The 15,616-nt window shown below is 32.5% G+C and overlaps 1 protein-coding gene across 2 annotated transcripts in view; it reads right to left on the reverse strand.

Annotated features, from left to right (window-relative positions):
- Positions 1-15,616, reverse strand: part of SGCZ (sarcoglycan zeta) — a 1,037,264-nt gene that overhangs the window by 471,032 nt on the left and 550,616 nt on the right. The window lies entirely within an intron of this gene.

A 15,616-nucleotide genomic window follows, 5' to 3' on the forward strand; every position in this document is an offset into this window, starting at 1 on the left:
TTCTCCCTCTGCTTCTCTCTCTCTCTCTGTGTCTCTCATGAATAAATAAATAAAATCTTTAAAAAAAAATAGTTGAGGAGACTTAGAAAAAGTGAGTATAATTTATTGAGTTAAAATTAATATGTATAACTATTAAAATGGTTGATGAATTCTCTGAGACATATGAGGTCCATTTTAGTAAATTCAACAATGAATAAGGAGGTAGATGATTCTAATTTTAGCAAATTTCTTCAGATTCATGAATAAAGTTGAATAAAATTTCAATTCATTAGTCCATAAAGAAAAATCTATCAAGACTTTGTCTGTATTCAAATAGAATATGCAAAACTTAATCCTTACTAAATAATATTCCATTTGTGAATTCATTACTATTTAATTAATTTTTATTGTTGAACATATATTTTTGCATAAACTTTTTTCTTACTCTATCACTTGCTTTAGGATATAGAAAAGATACACTTCTCACATTTTTTTAAAGATATCATTTGTTCATTTGAGAGACAGAGAGAGAGCACGAGCGGATGGAGAGGCAGAGGGAGAGGGAGAAGCAGACTCCCTGCTGAGCCAGGAGCCTGACATGGGGCTCGATCCCAGGACCCAGAGATCATGACGTGAGCTGAAGGCAGATGCCTAACCATCGGAGCCACCCAAGCACCCCCACTCCTCACATTTTGAAAAGTTTTCTAGATTTAATACCAACAATTAAATGATCTTTGCCTTTATGCCTACCTCTAGCAATATCATTATTTAAACATAACAAGCTCACAGAAAATGTTTAAATAATTAATTTTGGTTTGCTCCCCAGCAATGGGAAGAGCAAGGGAAGTATTTAGAAATGAGGCCAACTTGTCATCTTCTATTTATCCGCTATTAGATAAAATGTCAATGACCAGTGTTACCAAAGTCATCTCAAGTATAGAGTGCTTTACTAAATGAACCACCCCATCAAAATACAAAAGAGTAAATGTGTTTAAATATGATTAAGCATTTAAAAAATAAAAAATTGAATAGTACATGCATATAAAATATCATAAGTTCCTGTTCTCATTCTTCCTTTTCTGCTCCATGCATGAGCCAATGATGCATACCCTATGCCCTTAACACTCTATCAGGCATTTTGTCTTGTGCATTTTTTAAAATGGCATAGTATGAAGCTCTTGCACTGGGTATATACTGCAGTAATTCACAGCTTTTTACATTATTAAAGTTAGTGAAACTTAGGGGTAATCACATCAAATATGGCACTATGAGAATAGGCAATTTTCTGAGAACAATGGATTTCTACCAATTACTTATTTACTACTTTCATATGCTATATATTCAGTTTTGTTCAATTGCCCCAATGTGCTCTGTTTCTGAGGTAGTTTGATTAATGAGGATTCTAGACAAAGGAAATTAATTGAAACTTAGGAACTGGTGAGAGACTGGCATATGGTAATAAAATAAATACATGATTTTTTTGTTGTTGTAGGCACAATAATTTTGTCTTGGTTTCCTTTTTACATGTGTAGTTCAGATACAATTCTTCATCTGGGTAAAGAAATAGATTGAAAAACTCTTACAAGTTTCCTTGAGTCTAAACAGATGTTATATATACCAGAGAGTGATATGGCTTAAAATGAATATTTTTGTTCCATCGAGTACTGTGTTTGTCTACTTAAGTGATTTAAGGTACGGTTACTCATGAGTGGTTTGGAAACACTGCAGACCTGTCTGGATGAAGATTTACTCATGCATAGCCTGTTCTACTAATACCCAACACAAAGACAGTATGAGGAAAAGGTCCTGGAGAAGAAGAGACCTCATAAGAAATCACAAATACACAATGCTCAGTAAAGTGTGGAAAACAAAGGCAAGAGCAGACAAAGGGTAAAATGGATAAACTTTATGAAAAGAATATCCAGGGTAATAATTGTCAAAAACAGAAATCTTATATAATCCACCAAAATATATTTGAATATCAATACCAGAATAGGTCTTAGAATTAAAGGCTAATTTCAATTATAACTTTTCACTTATCTGAACAAGTTTCAAGAAGGCGACTTTGGATGTTTAAAAAAGTTAAAGGAAGGGTCCTCATAACAGAAACCTTCAAAAGCACTAAAAATTAATCTAGAAATAAGAAAACTGTAAGCCTACTCAGTGTATTAAAATCATTTTTATATGAGTTACCTGAATTAAAACCTTAATGGAAATATTTAGAAAATAATGGTAGTACAAATCAGTAAATATATAAACTGGCAAATAAACAAAATAAATGGTAGTAGAAATAAGACCATATCTGCATAGAAAAAAATAGGTAGTACAACTTGAATTCTGAGAAATCAAAGCTACGTGTATCACTAAATGGATTATAATAAAATAAAGTTTAAAAGTTTTGAAGCAATTTCTTGGTAAATGATTATCTTTACTGTTCACAGAAAATGCTTTTAAAAAGCTGTAGGAGATGTTTATCGCAGGAATGGTGAATTGTTTATATCATATGTGCCCATTCTGATCAATCTATTGTAGCTGCCTGGAGAGATGGATGAAGGGCTTCTCCTAGGCTTTGGAAAAGAAATGCAGTGATTGATTACAGTATAGGAGGATGACTCATTCAAGCTAAATTTGCTCATTTTTAGCACCCTTTCTCTCTTTCAAAGAAGTAAATTGAACATTAACACTGTAATTTCAAAAGTAAATTCCTTTCTTGAGCATCATATCCACTGTAACACACCAACACACATGCTCTGTGAAACACTCTCCTCCAAAACAGTAAAATTTCAAGGCTAGGAAGTGAGTCATTTCATACATTTGTTACTAATTTTTTAAAGTGCTCAGTGTGCAGTACTGACTGAATATATTAGAGTCCAAGTACATAATAAACTTCCAACGATCACAGCATGAGCCACAGACTCATGAGTAAAGCATAGAGTGAACTACACTACTTTTTCCGGAGACAAACAGAATCACTCATGTTCTGAATAATGTAGCTTCCCAGTCCTAATAGCTTCACCAGGAGTCACTATTCTTCATTCAAGACAAAAAGTAAAGCATTTCCTACAACTCTCCAAACTGTCAATTATACCAGGGCACTCTGAAAAGTGATGAGGCTATTAAGAAACAAATAAAGGGAAATTAGTGAACAAAAAGCAAAGCTAAACTATACTACTTCAAAAAACCTCTTCAATTAGTCTGACTTCGCTTTTCATATTACAAAAGTAGTGTGTATATATATATATATATATTTACATACACACACATATATAGAATAATATATAATCATATATTTTGAGGTCTATCATTCAGATAAAACTTTCCTGAAAGTCATGAAAAATATTTTGTAATTTGTCCTAAATATATTTCAGAGGAGAAAAATCTCAACTATTCATCATTAAACATGCCTATCATCTATATTCAGCTACATTTTCCAAATTCTCTAGCTTGCTTTCCAAAACAGTTTATATCCAAAATAATTATAATTTTCATGCCAAAATAATTATAAATTAGAATTTGTATCAATTAATAAATAATGTAGCTTAATTTATCTAGGACTTTCTCCCCCTTTCTTCTAAATATTTTTCCATTTTGAGGTATGCATATGTGTAAAATTTCCTAAATTATTTCTCTAACAGGCAGGGCATTAAATAACAATGTATTTGTTTTTTTCTGAGCAGGACTCCATTAGGGATGCAAGACTATGAGATCCTGTTCTTTCTTTTAAGGAGTTCACAACCTATTTGAATATTTAAATATTAATACGAGGTGTAGATTAAGTCCAGGTGTGGACTATAGAGCACATTTATGTGGCAGAAATGGGAAGAATTATTAGGCATTAGACTTGGAGAAGGAGATAAGTTAGAAACAAGCACTGGAATATATGTGGGAATTGAGCAGACTACCAGGAGGAGACGTGATATGATTTACACAATGCCAAAAGCCTAGACAACATGAGAAAGTCAAGGAGGCTGGGAGAATCAAGTGATCATTGTATGGGAAGTGGGTTGAAAATCAGTATGCATTTATTTTTATGATGTGGATTTGGGTTAAATCTTGGAGGGCTTATATTGGTTTAAATTTTATGATAAAAATAAATAATATGTGTGTAAAGGAGAACAGTAAAGGAATTTAAGCTAGTGACTACATACATGTGGTCAATGTATTAGGAACTTTAATATGAGAAAAGGGAACAAGAAGACAGGATATGAAAACAAGATAATTCAAAAGAATTAGGTTATGAAGCAAACTGATTTTAATGAAAGAAGAAAAGGGAACAAGAAGACAGGTGAGAAATAGTGAAATATGAAAACAAGATAATTCAAAAGAATTAGGTTATGAAGTAAACTGATTTTAATGAAAGATAGTAAAAGTGCAAATAAAAGCATTATGGGTCTTTAGGGCCAAAACCATGCTAAATTTAATTTTTTTTCACAGTACCTGGAACATTGTCTAGAATATAGAATTCTATAATATAGAATATACAATATTCTAGAATATAGAATTCCATAGAATATAGAATTCCACAATATTGAAAAAAGGAAGGGAAAGAGGAAGATAAGCAGTTATTAAACACAGTCTGTGGCAGACATTGGGTTAGGCAATTTCATGTGTAATATTCATTGCATGATCATAATAACCTGTAACTACTATTACATAACTACTTTTACATAAAGAAACAGATTAAATGAGGTTAGAAAATTTACTCAATGTCACTTGACAGGCAAATTATAAGACTTAAATTAATAACTAAGTTTGCATAAATCTTGAGCCCAGGTCCTTGCCACCACACTGGGCTACAGGAAATAGAAAAATTCTAACTCACTTGCATTATAAAGTACGGATACTTAAAGGTCACAGAATAAATATGAAAGTATTTTTAAAAGGTCAAAACTTCAGTGATCTCCTGAATTTAGATAGTTTCTACCAGTAAACATCAGCTTTAGTTATGATAACAAGAAAAATGTTAGTAAAATTTAACTTCAGTATTTAATGTACGTTTCAAAGAAGAAGTCAATCATGTTCTTTTGTTTATATAGCTTTTTTCCCAAATATAAAAACCTCAAAGAGTATTTGTGTTTGTATTTATACTAGTATTACTCAACTATAACTCCACAAATATTGAACAGAATATTTGAATGAATAAAAATTTAAAATAACTATTTTTTTTTTTTTTGCTTTTGAAGTTCTGAAAATGATGAGTTAATTCCTGGTCTCCTTGCTATTTTTTCATATTTTTATTGTAGGACTACTGTACTACTTTAATATATTAGGACTCCTCTATTATGCAGATTATATCCCCCTAAAGGTTGCAATATTATAATTGTTAAGAGAGTTGACATAGAGGCAAGGAAAAACAAACAAAAACCAGCCAACAAACAAAAATCTTTTAGAATATTTCAGTAGTCTGTAAAGTTTTATTCTCACCCTAAAGATAATTCTTTTATGAAAAACATATAAGGTGCATTCTCTGAACTTGAAAATATAATTGCTATTGGAATTCATGAAAAAAGATTAGTTCAATAGTTAACAAAGAAGTGCATATTTTTTCTTGATATTTGATATGTAGAGATTAATTAAAATGTTTACTGCCAGAAAATAGAAAAGAGAATTCAATGCAAAAAAACCCCAAAAAAACAAATAAAATAAAATAAAATAAAAACCCAAAGGAATCATATGATTGTCCATTCCGTATACTAGAAAACCACGAATATTCCCAAAAAGAGAACTTAAATCACACTCAGCCAACCAAGCAATAGTGAAACAACCAGAGGGTTGCTTTTATTTTTCTAGAAAAACAAAATCCAGATAAGTCCTCATAAACATAAAGTGATGTGTTTGCTGTTAAGCAAAGCAAAGCTATTCAATGAAGTACCTCTGAAAGTCAAAGAATTGTGATCAGTATGGCATAGCCAGGTGGATGACTACAGTTGTATTAGAAAAATACTGTTCATTATTGTATTTTTAAAATATTTATAAACATTATGTATAAAATAATATCTAAATAATTTATATAATTTTTTCATATTTCCTTAGAGATCCAATCCCATCAAACATTATCAAGATAGGAGATAATGAAAAAGAGAAAATTTGCCAGGGCAAATAAAGTTATTTGATGATGGTAATTACATGCTTAAACTGCAAATTATACAAGGTCATGTTTTTATACCATGTAGAATAAATTCATCAAAATACACAGTTTAGAACATCAAATTTTCTATAAATTATCCTTACCTAATTCTTACATGAATAAAACAAAACAAACTTTGATTTTTATTACTCATTTTGTTAAAATTGAGAAAGCAATTCTTAAAATTAGGCATTAGCATTAAAGACTTAATCTATGCAATCTGTTAAATATATCACTTGTGTGTCATAGAAAATGCCCTCATTTCATGAGACTTACAAGATTGCTAAAAGATAATGGAGTTCAAATCAAACTTTAACAGAGGATATAGCAAGATTTTCTTTGAAATGTCATGGCCTTTAAAAAACAGTATTTCAGAATAAAAAAAAACAGGAAACATAGAATACATGCAATGAATATTATAAAATGAAGCTATCTACATTTGCATCTGGAGTTAAAATAACAAAAAGAAGCAACAACAAACAGAAAAGCAAACTGTGCTGTTTATAAATGCAGAAGACTCAAAATGTCAAACAGGCTGCTCATCAGTTACACTTCAACAATCACAAGAGTAGGTTTTTAGCTACTTAGCACTGTAAACAACTCCATTTTAAGATATTCCTACAATTTGTTTATATTTTTATTAATTTTCTGTCTGTGTCATTTTAATTAGCCACAAAATGACAATCTTATGACAGTGTATCTTAGATCTTGCAGCTATCAATAGAGTAGATACAAGATGCACCCAATCAATCTAGTAGCAAGCAGATCTTATACTTCATCTCGACTTGTCAATTTAGTAATGTCTTAGTCACTGATTTTTTAGACAATGTTGAATCCTTAGTCCCTAAGTCAATAAAATTGAATTGGCAAAAAAAAAAAAAAAAAAAAAAAAGTCTTTTTTACCTGCCCAAAACACTAATAAAATAATCTAGGAAGTAGTTCTGCTGTTTGGGTTTGCCGAAGTTATTGTGTTATGAATAGATTTACTTGTCAAATTTGTAGAGATTCAAAATGATATCCACTGCTCCCTTGTCAATTTTATAGGTAACTTCATGGATCAAATCTTTCTTGGTGGCTCCTGGATTTAAACAAAGATGCTTAGAAAATTAGGTGACAATACTGTGACTTTATATACAGGGTTTATGCATGTATTGTGTGTCCATGTGTATAAATATTTAAATAATAAATGGATAGTCAAAAGATAAAACTTGATAATAACATTGGCATCAGGCAAAACTGAGTTTCACCAAGACTGGCATGGCCAATCATGCACAAGGAAATCTTGAGCAAGTCACTTGACTTCTTTAAGCTTCAAATTTTTTTCCTCAAAATTTTATTTGTAAAATTGAGTAAGTATAACTAATCCCAAAACCTTAATAAATACTATTATTATACATAGTACCATTATTTGATTTAAAGCTGACGGGGCAGAAATAGAAGTTCTTCTAACAAAGCATAATTGTAAATGTTCATAAGAAGGGACTAGAGTTAAAAAATATACAGTATAATCTATTCTGCAGGAATATGCAAAAGGAAGAAATTTTGAAATAAATTATCCAACTCCCTCATTTTATATGTGTGGAAAATGAGGCAAGGAAGAAATTTTCCCAATTTTCCCAACTGAATTTGGACCTGATGTAATTTAAAACCAATTTAAAACCAGTCTAGTATTCTTTCTTGACATCTGTGATTCCTTTTGCCCAGATGTAAGAGCTTTCTGATGGTTACAATGGCCATCTCATTGGTCATTGGAGTTGATAAAACTTCATGTGTGTACTGTAGGAAAAACTGCCTTCCCAAATACATGAGGAGCATTCTTAGGTAAAAATACTCAATAAGAATTGAGTATTCGCATATTTCTTTCCATTCAGTGAGTACCTTGTGTTTTGCATTCTTGGAATCCAAGAAGGATGAATATTCAATCAATTAATATCTTCTAGGACAAAGAAGATTAATAAATAAGCAAGAATAATATAGGATGAGAAGTAATCATTTCCTTAATCTACAAACAAGGGATCAAGAAAAAATGATAAAGGAGTTAAAGAGAGAACAACTGCTACTGTTTAGAAAAATCAGGAAGGATTTCCTACAAGATGTAGGGATAAATTTTAATTGGTCAGGGAATATGGTTTTCTGTGTCCCATTATGTGCACAGCACTGTAATGTGCATTATAAAGAATTACTAAGATAAAAAACTATCCTTTTACTCAGATACATCATCACATTCATTCTCTAAAATAAGAATTTTTTTATTCATTCTTTATTCTATTTTTATTCTTTTCCTATTATTTTCATAATTTTAATAGAGGACCAGAGTTTGTTTTAAAGTATTTTTTTGTGAAAATAGAATACATGGCAAAACCATTAAAATCTCCTATTGAGTCATCTGTTCTCTTTGTAGAGATAATTCTATACACACACAACACGTGGTGCTTTATGGAACACTGTTTTACCTTTCACAGATATTGTGACATCATTATTTCCAGATCAAGTAATATTCCAAGAGATTTGTTTAAAATCGTGAGATAGAAAATGAGAAATAGAAACTTCAGACCAAAGTCATCATATAAATTTCATGCACTATTGAAAGCATCTTATTTTCTTTCTTCATGAATAGTGACTAGTAATTAAAAGAAATATAATTATTTAAATAATATCAAATAAATTCCTATCAAAATGGAGCTCTATGGTTATGGTGTCCCACCCCCCTCTTTTTTTTTTTTTTCAAGCTTTAGCTGTTTCTCTAACTCCTCTGAGGATTGCAAACCAGGTTTATTTTCAAAGTAAACATTATGTTTTACTGAAATCCCTAACTTTAATAATCCAGGCCCCCTTTAGGTAAACCACTTGATATGTCATTCTCTTATTTCATATCGTAAACCTTATATCCAGAGCTTTTATATTTTCCAGCCTACCTATTAATTGAAGTATATAAGCTTAATTTTAAAACTACAAGAAATAGAAAGAAATAGAATATACATTCAGAATATAGAAAAGATTTATTACCTCCTAAAGGGAAATAATACACAAAATAGAATCAGAGTCTGTGATGCAAACATTTCAATAATTATTTTTTATCCTTGAATTCATACTTTATGGATCTTGTAAGATATTAGCATAAATGGATATTGATAAAGTCCATCAACATTTTTTTAAAGCAATTCAGTATGGAAGTACAGCGATGAGAAATAAAATTTAAAGATTTAACTCAAAACACTGTTTCACACATAATTTTAATGTTTGAAAGTTAAATAATTTAGAGAAAACAAACTTTAGCCATTGAAAAAGTACTTTTGACATTCATGTCAACGAGGCTTAAGTCAGCATGTCTCTTCTGATACTGCAATTTGCTTGGCTTTATATTGTCAATTACAATTCGACTTTCTTGCTAAGTCGATACAATTAGATTACTACAGGGACTTCATTACAACCACAGGGAGGACAGCAGCTGAGGTATACAATTTTCTTCCTATGATGCCAGCACTACTGAACAGTTATTGGAACAACGGTCTGCAAAGGGGCAATAAAAGCTGCTGTCTAAATATTGCTATGCCATTATATCATCTGACAAAAGATAGCCAAAAGTTTAAAAAAATGTTAATGCAATAGAAGTATTGATTGTGCCATTAATCTGATTGGGAAGATTACTACAAATTGTTTTTTTTTTTTCTCACTTATTCATTTAAACATAATTCAGATTACATATTATATGTAGGCCTTAGATTCCTAGTGTGAAATTTGATGGGAGTTAGAATTTATGGATATCTGATATGCTTCCAAATAAATGTGTAACAGTGGAGAATAATAAAATATTCTTCTTGATTAGGTTGCTGTTTGCTCATAACAATACCAATTTCAGAACTGAAGTTTACATCCTATACTGATACAATCCAGTATTATTTCTTACCACCACCGTTTAAACTATATATGTTAGAATTCATATTCAGAATTCTACTTTCAATTGATTCATTTCCTTCTTAATTATACAAGGTTTATCTCTTCTGAGCTTTATGGTCTATTTTCTGCCATCTGCCTTGATATAATATATCTCATGCATATTATTGAGTCTTAAAAACATGGCATATTTCACTACTTTCCTTTTTCTAAAAAGCAACAAAATCTATTTTAAAAACTTTCAAACAAATCAAATATTAATAGTCATGAAATTTCTCTTACCGAAACTTTTATGATTCTTTTACTAGAGAAATTTCATTTTATGTTAACAGTGATATTCAACTAAATTTTAGCGAGTGCTTACTATGTGTCAACGTTGTAATGGGTTCAGAGATTGCAAAATCATTGAGGGGAATGGAATTGTCCTTTATAGGTCCTCAGAGTTTAGCAAGATAGTCTAGTAGAAAACCAATGACAGTACAGGGCAGTAAGTGTCCTGTGCTCCCCAGTCCAATAGTGTGAATCTATTTGTTATTATGTATTTCAATGATCAGTTTAACCCAAGTGTGAGGTCTGTAATGCATCTACAGCATTTTTTTGTTTTGTTTGTTTCTGTTGCCTCTGGCATAGTACATGCAAATATGTACTGAATTATCTTTGTCAAGTAAATAATACCAACTACATCTGCCCTGGTCTGGTAAGCTGAATAATGCCCTTTCCCAATATGTCCATGTTCTAATGCCTAGAACCTGTGAATATTTTACCTTACATGGTAGACAGCATTTGCAGAGGCGATTAAAGGTTTTGAGATGGAGAGATTATTCTGGATTGTCAAAAATCTCCTTATAAAAGGGAAACAGGGGGATCAGAGTTAGTAGTAGGAGGTATGAAATATGACAGAATATGAGATTGAGTGATTTGGGGAAAAGGCCACTAGCCAAGGGACGCAGACCAAGTTTAGAAGCTGTAAGAGACGAGGAAATGGATTGTCCCCTTGCCCCTCCAGCAGAAACACAGAAATGCTGGCATCTTGATTTTAGACTTCAAACTCCCAGAATGGTAAAGGAAAAAATCTGTGTTGCTTAAGCCACCTTATAAGGTTTTGATAATACCTTATAGCAGCCATAGGAAACTAATATACCTACTTTCCAAGAAACTGCCAAATTAAAATGTTTTTCTTTTGTCCTCACATTGTATATACTGATTTGTAATTTGGAAAGCATAGTTATAGTGGTGAGAGTACAAGTGTTTTCAAAATATTGTGAGATTTTTCACACAAAAGTAAGAAAAGCTGCAGATGACAAGAGATGAAATAAAAGTCATACTGTTTCTGAGAAATGATCCTATATTGGAACCTATTACATATTGGAACCTATTAGGTTTTGGAACATCTCACATGGGATTGGATTTCATCCTCAGAGTCACAACCTGTTCCTTTATGAGAATAGGCTGTATTTGGATACAGAGTTCATTATTTAATAAGACAGCAGTTTCTGACTGGAGAGCATCAGAATCAACTGGAAATCTTTTTAAAATACAGATGGCCAAACCCCACCCTCAGAGTTTAGGCTAAGAGTCCAAGAATTTTCATTTTTTTTTTTAAAGATTTTATTCATTTGAGGGGGGCGCCTGGGTGGCTCAGTTGGTTAAGCAACTGCCTTCGGCTCAGGTCATGATCCTGGAGTTCTGGGATCGAGTCCCGCATCGGACTCCCTGCTCAGCGGGGAGTCTGCTTCTCCCTCTGATCCTCCCCCTCTCATGCTCTCTGTCTCCCATTCTCTCTCTCAGATAAATAAATAAAAAATCTTTAAAAAAAAAAAAAAAAAAAAGATTTTATTCATTTGAGAAAGAGAGAGAGAGAGCACACACGTGGGGGAGGGGCAGGGAGAGAGGGAGAAGCAGACTCCCCACTGAGCAGGGAGCCCAATGTGGGGCTAGATCCCAGGACCCAGGCTCTATCCCAGGACCCGGAGATCATGACCTGAGCTGAAGGCAGACACTCAACCATCTGAGCCACTCAGGCGCCCCAAGAATTTTCATTTTTAACAAGTTTTTGGAGGATGTTGATTCTGCTGGTCCAAAAAACAGACCTTAAGAAACACTAATGTAATGGAAAGAATATGAAACCTAGAAGATCTGCATGCATATATTTGTCAATCTCTAGCTATACAATCTCTTAACTCCAGGTTAAACCCCTAACTATCTCATAGGTTGGCTGGGATGATCAAACAATAAAATATTTATAAAATTCTAAGTAGGCTATAAAGTCATATAAATACACATTGAATGTATTAATAAAAGCCAGCAGTTTATGCTTATAAATACAGTCATGTTATTTAATACTCTGGATAGTTTTCTCTGACTATAGTATTTACTTGCCATTTTTCAAGTTCTCTGTATGTATATTGATTACTTTGCAAATTATAAAGAAAATATGCATGAATGTTTGTGCATGTGGGTATGCATGTACATATGTGTGTAGATATTGTAATGATTATATGGACTCTAATAATTTGGTGTTTACTGATTTGAGAAACAGACCCTTAATATTCTAATTTAAGCCAATTTTTTCTTTTTTTAAAAAATTGTGGGCCTACTATATTAGTTACATTGTTATACTGCATTGTTGAAAACTCAGTGGATACTTAGCCTGGGCAAAATAAGAGTTTTATTTATCCTAATTAGCAAGCTATTTATTTCCTTATCTTAGACTTTTTTTTGTAATGAGTTATTGTATGACACTTCATCTGACTAACTTTTTGCATCATAGAAGTGGCTTTATTTGGGTCTGCTTTCCTTCCTAATTTATTATCACCTGAAAATTTTATTAACATTAATAATGATGATGAATGAAACTGGGATTAGTTCCACTCTTTCATGTGTCCCACTGGGCTATTTTTCTCCTGCAGACCACTGTCATTCATTATCCTTTATTCAAAGCCCTTCAGGCAAGATTAAGTGCGAGTCATTTCAAAATAGCAGCAATTTTTTTTAAGAAAATATACCAGATATTTCCTCAAAGTCAAGGTACATCTGCATCTTGCAAGGTATTAAAATAACTATATACATATTTGTGTCTATTTCTGTAGTGTATGTGTGTGTAATCACACATATGTAAATATAATATGCATGCACGCATACATACACACACGCACACAACCATGTACTGACAGGCACAAAGGTATTGATCCACAGACAGAACCATAATGACACAGCATGTTTGACATAGGAAACAGTGGACTGAAAGCCCAGTAGCTGCTCTCAGATCCCACAGGGCTCCATCGATCAGGAGCTGGCTGGCCCTGAGCAAACCCTCTGTCTGCAGCCTCATCTCTCTTCTACGACAGTAAGGCTGTCCGAATTCTCAACGGCCAAAACCCCTTCCAACCTGAATATTCTATGATTTGGCCATAGTAGAGTGCCTTCAGGAGAAAAATTAATAAGACAAGAAATTTCTTTTATAATAGCTTGTGGAGAAAACTAGTGGAGCCTCAATGAGCAGAAAATTAAAATATTCTGATAATTTTCACATTTTTAAAAATGCAACTCTGTTATGCTAGCATAGCAGATGCCTGTACTCTCTATCAATCTGACTGAAGAGAAAATTTTAGTTGTCTAGTACATAAGAAAAATTACAGACCTACTCAAAATGAATGGAAATTCATGTTCAAGAAGACACCACAGAAATGGGCAGCCCTTGGCCCTCCAGTTCATCAGTTTGCATTAAATAATGAGAGGAATAAAACCTGCCACCTTCAGACAGATGGACTTTGAATCTTCGAGACAGGTTGTGGTCTTTATCTCATTTACTATCTGTCATAATGATGGGTGAAAATATACTCTGCAGTATTTGTAAGCCTTTCATTTTAATGGACTGATAGCCCCAGATGCGGCCCTTTTATGACTGGCTTCCAGCAAAATATTTTAGAGCCTCCCCAATTAGACCATGAACTCTTGCCAGAAGTGGAAAGCTTTGCATTAACCTCCTTCTGCCCAGAATATGGGACAGCACTACCATAGAAATTATCCCACAGAAAATATGAAGGAAGGGATGAATTCATTTGTTTCTGAGCATTTTGGTAAAGGATGATGTTATAATTTAATAATTTAAAAAAATTCAAATGTCTAACTAGGAAGATTAGCATTTTGATGTACCAAATATGCATTTTAATTTTTCATAAGTAGATATTTCCATATGGTTTAAATGATAATAAAAGGTTATGGAAATTTTTGGTAATAAAATGCCTATTGTTTATTTTTTTTCTTTTCTGCAAATTGAATCTGTTTCCTTGTACTGCAATAACTGTAACAACTTCAGAAACATTAAGTGATCTGTGCAGAATATCCTTGATGTGCTTCAGTTAAAAATAAATGGCCTAAAAACAAAACAAAACAAACAAAAAACTGCCATCTACCTTTTGGAAACCCTAAAATCTAAGTCAAGGTGACAGATTAGAGATTAGGTAACAGATTTAGGACAACTAATAAATGCCAGAGTGTAGTAGTTTCTAATATTACAACATTTTCAAAAGTTAAACTACAAGTTGCCAGCTTATAGACATTCTTCGTTTCAACTATTTGTAGAATATGTTAAAAGATTTTAAATTGTATACCTTGCAAGTTCACTCTCCTAACAAACCTGGCTTTAATGCTAGAGCCACTAGTTTATTTCTTTTAATTTTTTTTTTTTTTAAAGATTTTTTTTTTTTTTTTTTTATTTATTTGAGAGAGAATGAGAGACAGAGAGCATGAGAGGGAGGAGGGTCAGAGGGAGAAGCAGACTCCCCGCTGAGCAGGGAGCCCGATGCGGGACTCGATCCAGGGACTCCAGGATCACGACCTGAGCCGAAGGCAGTCGCCCAACCAACTGAGCCACCCAGGCGCTCGCCACTAGTTTATTTCTTAAACCAAAGGCATTCTGTAAGCATTTCTTGAAGGATCTTTGGTGCATGGCACTGTACTACCCTACATGAAGGATATTAAAGAAGCCCAAAGATTTTTAAATTAAAGTGGGAGAGTAAAAGTACTAAGATAATATTCAGTGCTTCCAATAGTAATAGCAGGTATGAATAATTCAATCAATAAATTATACAGAGGCAAGTCTCTTCTTAGGAAAATGGGCTGGGGAAATGTGATTTACATTTCTCTTTACTACACTTTCTTGCCCCTGGTTGACTCAACTAGGAATATCAGAATGCCTAACAGTAAAACTGTAAAGTCAGGTTTTGTTTTCTCTAACTTTAGTGGCCTCAAGAGTAAGTACATAAAACAGGGATTCCTTCTGCCATGACCATCTCTGAGCGTTTATATCATTTCCAATTATTCCCCATTGTAAATAATCCTTTTAAGAATACGTCTGAACATAAATCTTTGTCTGAACCACTGATTTTGTAGGAGATATTACTGGAGAGAGGACAAAAGTCATGAACCTATTTAAAGTTTTTGCTATATATTACTAAATTGATTTTCAAAAATGTTATACAATGGCCAACCTCAGATAATAATGTCCATTTCACTGGACCTGGAAAAATGTGGAAAATTATCATTTTAAACGTTTAGGTAATTTTATAGATAACAATGCTTATTTTATCTTATTTCAAGTGAGGCATTTTTCTC

This window comes from Phoca vitulina, unplaced genomic scaffold (genome assembly GCF_004348235.1).
Source record: "Phoca vitulina isolate PV1807 unplaced genomic scaffold, GSC_HSeal_1.0 scaffold15, whole genome shotgun sequence".
Taxonomy (NCBI): domain Eukaryota; kingdom Metazoa; phylum Chordata; class Mammalia; order Carnivora; family Phocidae; genus Phoca; species Phoca vitulina.